Source organism: Tupaia chinensis, unplaced genomic scaffold (genome assembly GCF_000334495.1).
Source record: "Tupaia chinensis unplaced genomic scaffold, TupChi_1.0 Scaffold147880_1, whole genome shotgun sequence".
Lineage (NCBI taxonomy): Eukaryota > Metazoa > Chordata > Mammalia > Scandentia > Tupaiidae > Tupaia > Tupaia belangeri.
Window position 1 is genome coordinate 334,711 of NW_006207730.1, and position 7,358 is coordinate 342,068.

Genomic DNA, 7,358 nt, shown 5'->3' on the forward strand with positions numbered 1-7,358 from the left:
ACATATACATATGTATGAAAGTAGAAATGGAATATTATTGATGATAACATGCATGATTAAGCCACTATGCAGTCTATTCTAGATGGGAAACCACATTTAGTATGTTATGATGATGCTCAGGGAATGAATGTTCAGTAATTAAAAAAAAAGTTGCAGGAGAAAAAAAAAACAGTAAAACTGTTCGTATCGAAATTTAAAAAAAAAAATTCGTATGTGATGACTGCAGTAAGTTATATAGCTCCAGCTAGGTACTACTTTATAGTATGTTCATTCTACTCATTGAGGTTTATGCCTAAAGTCAGACTTGGGTTTATGTATATGTATTTATCAGCTTCACTTGCTATTGCAAATATTTAGACTAATTAAGTTCATTAGCAAATCAATTAAATGGGGGGAAGGCATAGAAAGCAACCATGGATACTAGAGACAATGTGTTGTAATGATGTATAGTGAATTAATGTAAAAAATAAATTTAAAGAAAAGGAAAAAAATTATTTTAGAAGATTTTCATACTTTTCCTTGTAGAGGTCTTTGGCATCCTTGGTTTGATTTATTCCTAGGTATCTTATTCTTTTTGTGTATATGGTAAATAGAACTGCTTAATTTCTGCCTCTGTCTGATTATTCTTTGTGTATAGAAATACTATATTTTTGCAAGTTAATTTTGTATCCTGCCACTTTACTGTATGCATTTATTAATTTGACAAGTTTTTTCATAGATATCATTGGTCTTCTATGTATACAATCATGTTATATGCAAACAGAACATTTCAACTCTTCTTTCTTTTATTTCATTCTCTTGTCTGATCACATTGGGTAGGACTTACAGTACTATACTGAATAGGAGTGGAGAGAGTGGGCAGTCTCACCTTGTACCAGTTTTTAGTGGAAATGCTTTTAGTTTTTCCCTATTCTGTATAATATTAGGTATAGGTTTTTGATAGATGGCTTTTATTATGCTGAGAAATGATCCTTCTATACCAGTTTTACTGATAGTCTTAATCATGAAGGAATGTTGTATTTTGTCAAATGCTCTTTCTGTATTGATTGAAATGATATTCTTTTTTATCTTTCTTTCTGTTAATATGCTGTATTACATTTATGATTTTGCAAATGTTGAACCTCCCTTGCATCCCTGGAATAAAGTCTTCCTGGTTGTAATGAATAATCATTTTTATATGCTGTTGGATATAATTTGAAAGTATCTTGTTGAGAATTTTTCCATCTATATTCATCAGAGATGAATAGTTTCTGTAGGTCTCCTTTCTTGTCATATCCTTATAAGTTTTGTGGATGAGGGTGATGGAGGCTTCATAGAGTGAATTTGGGAGGGTTCTATCCTTTTGGATCTTTAGAAATAGTTTAAGTAGAATGGGGGTTAACTCTTCTTTAAAAGCCTCGTAGAATTCAAAGGTGAAGCCATCAAGACCAGGGTTTTTCTTTGTTGGGAGGTTATTTATTACTGATCGATTCAATCTCATTGCTTGTTATGGGTCTATTCAGGCTTTCTATGTCCTCCTTAGTTAGTCTTTGTAGATTATATGTGTCCAGGAATTTGTCCATCTCATCCAGGTTTTCTTGTTTGTGGGCATATAGTCTCTCATAGTACCTTCTAATGATATTTTTTATTTCTATTATGTCTGTTGTAATATTACCCATTTCATTACAAATTTGATTTATCTGGTTCTTTTCTGTCTTTTTCTTAATTAGTCTAGCTAATGGTGTGTCAATCTTGTTTATCTTTTCAAAGAACCAGCTTTTTATTTTAATTTATTTTCTGTATAGTTTATTTTCTATTTCATTTATTTCTTCTCAAATATTTATTATTTCTTTTCTTCTGGCATTTTTTGGATTTTTTTTTATCGTTGTTTTTCCAATTCCCTGAGGTATGATGTTAGGTTGTCTATTTTCCATCTTTCTATTCTTTTCTTATTATGCCCATAATTGCTATAACTCCTTTTATTACTGGTTTTGCAGTGTCTCAGAGATTAGGGAAACTCGTGTACTCATTATCATTTGTTTCCATGAATCTTTTGATTTCAGTCTTAATCTCTTCAGTAGTCTTTTTTTTTTTTTTTGAGAGAGATTTTCGCTATAGGGCATGTGTGCTCGCCAGACAGACAGAGAGAGACATTAGAGACAGACAGCAAGAAATCAGCCCCCAGGGGGGATGGTCACACCGCAATCCCTTCTCCTCCATTCTCCTCTCGGGATCTTGGGCATGCACGCACAAGCGCCCGGCGTGAGTTTTAAGCCACCGTGTCCAGGACGCGAACTGCGGTCGACTACGTGGGAGTCCAGTGACATAGCCATTATGCTAACTGCTGGTTCCTTCTCTTCAGTAGTCTTGAAGTCACTCCTGAAGTAGGTTATATATTCCACGTATTTGCGAGGGTTTTTCCTGAAATTAATATCAAGTTTAATTGCATCATTGTCAAAGATGCTGAATATAGTTTCTATGCCTTTGAATCTATAAAGGCTGGCCTTGTGCCCTGTCATGTGGTCCCTATAGCTTTTATATAATTTTCTTTTTTACATTTAATTGCTATAAATCCTTATGACATAAAATATGGTTTTTCAAAGCATGCATGCAGTATCTGATAGTCAGATCAGGGCTATTACTATAGATATAATTTTCAACAAGGAACTTTACTTTCTTGTGTCTGTTAAATGTTTTGTTGAGCCCTTCCCACCCCCGTGTCATAATCCACCCCCCTCTCACACAGTGTCTGCTATTTATATTTGTCCTCTCTACAATTAATTGTTTTTTTGCTATATTATGTGCTCACAAAAAGACACAGACAGAGAGAAAGTGAGAAATCACTTCCCCCTACACACACACAAAGGGGGATGGCCACATCACAATCCCTTTTCCATTCTCTTCTTCAGTTTTTGGGCACAAATGCATATGTGCTTGGAATGTTTTTCAAGCTATCAAGTCCAGAACTTGAACTGTGCTATTAGTTATGTGGGGTCCAGACAGCTTAATTTCTATGCCACCTGCTGGCCTGTGGTCCTCCCTACTATTATATTTACAAATCTTTCAGTTTCTGCCATAGAACGTAGACACTTGCTATATATTGGGTTAGTACATTCCGTGTTTGTCTTTCATAGATTGGCGTATTTCAGTTAGCATTAAATCAAAATTCATCCACAATGACAGATTTCCATTGTTCTTTATTGCTGAATAACATTCCATTGTGTAAATGAGCCACATTTTAAAAATCCAGTCATCAGTTCTTGGGCTCTAAGGTTGATTCTATGACTTAGCAAATGTGAACAATGCTGCAGTAATGGATGTACAAATGTTTTCATGACTGAGTATTTTCCTGTCCTTTGGGTAAATAGCAAGGAGTGGGATTACTAAATCATATAGTAATTCTATTTGTAAAATTTTGAAGAATATCCATATAGTTTTCTACAGTGATTCTACTAATTTACATTTCTACCAGCAGTGCAATAGAATTTCTTTCACCACAGCCTCACCAGCACTTGTTTTTGTTTTTGCTTTTTATAGTGTAGCCATTCTGACTGAGGATAAGTGATATTTCAATGTGGTTATTGCTTTTTAAAAAAATCATTCATTGAGTATTTAAGTTAGAACACTTCTATTTTGATTTTTTTTTATGATTTCTATCACTTTTTTGATTTTCTCAGTCTGATCTTGTTTTCCTGATTTCATTGAACTATCTGAATTTTATTGTGTTTTGTTGAGTTTAATAAGAATCATTATTTTGAATTCCCTATCAGCATTTGGAAAATAATTTCCTTTTTTTTTTTTGAGAGAGAGATTTTCACTGTAGGGCACGTGCGCTCGCCAGACAGACAGAGAGAGACATAGAGACAGAAAGCGAGAAATCACCCCCCAGAGGGGATGGTCACGCCACAATCCCTTCTCCTCCATTCTCCTCTCGGGATCTTGGGCACACACGCACAAGTGCCCAGCGTGAGTTTTAAGCCACCGGGTCCGGGACACGAACCGCGGTCGACTACGTGGGAGTCCAGCGACATAGCCATTACGCTAACTGCTGGTTCCCATAATTTCCTTTTTTTGTGAGGAAGGCAGTTTATTTATTTTTACTTACCTCATTTCCTATCCTTCTCCCCCTCTGTCTCCAGTATCATCATTGCTCTCCATGCTTTTATATCTTCTAATCATTCAGTTTCCACCATAGAATACTGACATTCAGTATATATTGAGTGGGGACATACAGTGCCTTTCTTTTTCATAGTCTGACTTCCTTCACTTCACAGTAAATCTTCCATGTTTGTCCACATTCTATCAAATTCCAGAGTCCATGAACAGGCAATTTCCTTTTCTTTGGGATCTATTACTGGAGAATTATTGTGTTCTTTTCAAGGTGTAATGTTTTCTTGCTTTTTCATGTTTCTTGTGTCCTACACTGATATCTCCAAATCTGGTGGGATAGTTGCTTATTCCAATTTTATGGAGTAGTTTTCTTAATGGATGATTTTCCCCTTCAGATATTTCCAGTAGTGTCAATTAGGTAGGCTGCTTTGGTTTTGGTTCTGAGTGAGTGTAGTAGTATAGCCTCTGTGGAATTTCTTTGCTTGTATTCACTATCAGTAGTGCCCATGAGTGCCTCAGTGTTCTAGATTGCAAGTGTTAGTAGTGGTGGTTGTGCTATTTTACCGAGGGTGAGAATTATTAAGTGGGCCAGTTGGCTGCAACAACAGTAAGAGTCCTCCCAGAAGTTGCTGTAACCTGTAACCTGTTGCTGTAACCTGTTGGTTATAGTAGTGGAGGGAGAGCAGTCACTTGGGATGGTAGGGCCAAGTGTGCAGGCCTGCAGTTCCCAAAGGGCTTCCACTGGGCATGGGAGTCCATGTACTATGGGTCTGGTGGGTGCTAGCCTCAGTGCAGGTCAGGAGTAGGGGCATGAAGTACAGTTTGGCAGTTTCTTACAAAGTAAACTTAGTCTTACTACACAACTCAGAAATTGTGCTCTAGGTATTTACTCAAATTTGTATAAAAAGAAACCTGCATATAACTGTCTATAGCATATAATTGTCAAAAAATGGAAGCAACTAAGATGTCATTTAATAGGTGAATGGATAAACAAACTGTGATAAATCCATCTAATGGAATATTTTTCAGCAATAAAAATAAATGAGCTATCAAGCTACAAAAAGACATAGAAGAACCTTAAATACTATATATTGCTTAGTGAAAGAAAGTCAGTCTGAAAAGGTTACATACCATATAATTTCAGTTATATGACATTCTGGAAAATGAAAAAGTATACAGAAAGCAAAAATGTCAGTGGTTTCCAGGGATGGAACAGAGGGAATGTCTTATTCTGTTTTATTGCTACAACAGGAATAACTGAGGCTGGGTGATTTATAAATAAACAGGAACTTATTTGGCTGATGATTCTGGTGGCTGAAAAGTCCAAAAGCATGGAGCCAACATGGCTGGCTGGTCTCTTGTGCTGTTACAACATAGCTGAGAGAGTCAGGAAGGAAAGCAGGTGCATGCAGAGAGGCCTGGGCAACCAGTCTGCTTTTTATAACAACCTGCTCTTGAGGGACCTAATTTGTGAGAACTTGATCCCTCTCCAAAGATGTAATTAATTATCCATGAGTAATTTGCTTCCCAGGCCTCAAGCACCTCTAACTAGGCCCCACCTTCTAATACAGCCTCATTGTCAAGTTACAACATTAATTTGAGGGGGACACTGAAATCATATTAGGGAGCTTAAAACTCAGGCTGGGTACATGTGCGTGCATGCCCAAGATCCCAAGAGGAGAGTGGAGGAGAAGGTATTGTGGCATGGGCATCCCTCTAAGGAGTGATTTATCTCTTTCTGTCTCTCTGTCTCTCTCTTTCTCTCAGGCAAGCACACATGCCCTGTAGCAAAAATCTCTCTCTAAAAAAACCACCAAAACCCAAAAACAAACAAACAAACAAAAAACAGAGAGTATATGCACTTAGTGGAGAGACAGAGGGAGGAGAGGGAGAAAGCACCTCCCCTAGCTGGATGTGGTCATGTTACAATCCTTTTTCCTACAGCCTTTCATCCTGTCAGGATTTTGAACACACACACCCATACACACATGGCCAGGATTTGAACTACTTGTTTAGCCATATGGGATCTGCCTCCCTTAACCACTAGACCACAGGACTGACCCAATATAAGCTCGTAAGATGCCAGTTTTGGGGACGCCAGGCGGTCCCCGCATCCCCACCCTTCCTCCTCTTTGGACCCCAGGTTGGTTGTATGGGACTATAAGATGAACTCGCACCCCACCCCACCCACAAACCAGATCAAGCCGGCCAGCGGTTCCGGACACCAGGCATCCCGAGGCTGCAGGCCCAACTGACCCGGACCTGTCATTCATCCTTTGGTTCTTCCCCACTTGCCTTTGGACTCTCTGAATTTTAGTGATTTGAATAGTGCACCCGCATGTTGTGCGCTGCACGATTACCTTTTTTGTTTTGTTTTTCTTTGCTTTTGAGGTGTTGCTTTTTAGGTCAGTTGGAGGCTTACCACTCCTTAAAAATAGGGAGGTCTTTGGGTCATCCAGGACCAGTGGCAAGAGTTAATGGTAATTGTGAGCAACAGGTAGGCCAACCATAAGAGAAATCATCAATTTTCTAATTCTGTACAACTTTTAAAACTCAGAGATACCTTAAATAAAGTAGGAAGCAATATATAGATTACCTGATGACTAGGAACAATTGCAGAGGCTCAAGAAATATGGCAACCAACAAAAGGCCTCTCCCTCAAGGGAAATCATCAAGCCTACATCAACCACAGTCAATAAAGTGGACAGCTGATAAGGAATTCAGAATATTTGTAGTGACCAAACTAACTGAGATGGAAGAGAAAAGAGACAAGGAGCTCCAGGAGATGAGGAAGTCCTTTCATGACTTGAAAGAAGAAATGGATACCTTAAACAAGAACCAGATGGAACTTCTTAGGGTTGAAGAATGTGATACAGGACATCAAAGTATTTTGAAAGTATTAAAAGTAGGTTAGACCAGGCAGAAGATAGAATCTTTAATGTAGAAGACAAAACATCTGACCTAGAAAAAAGTATCAAGAAGACTGAGAAAACAATGATGAAAAATGAGGAAAATATTTGAGGAATACTGGATAAGATCAAGTGCCCCAACATCCGGATAATTGGTATTCCAGAAGAGGAAGAAAATAATAAGGGCCTAGATAATTTATTCCATGAAATCCTGGAAGAAAATTTTCCAAACCTAGAAAAGCATTCAAATATCCAGACCCAAGAAATACATAGGACCCTGAGTAGAATCAACCTAAGAAGATCCTCTCCAAGGCACATCATAGCCAGATTGGCAAAAACAACAGACAAAGACAAGATACA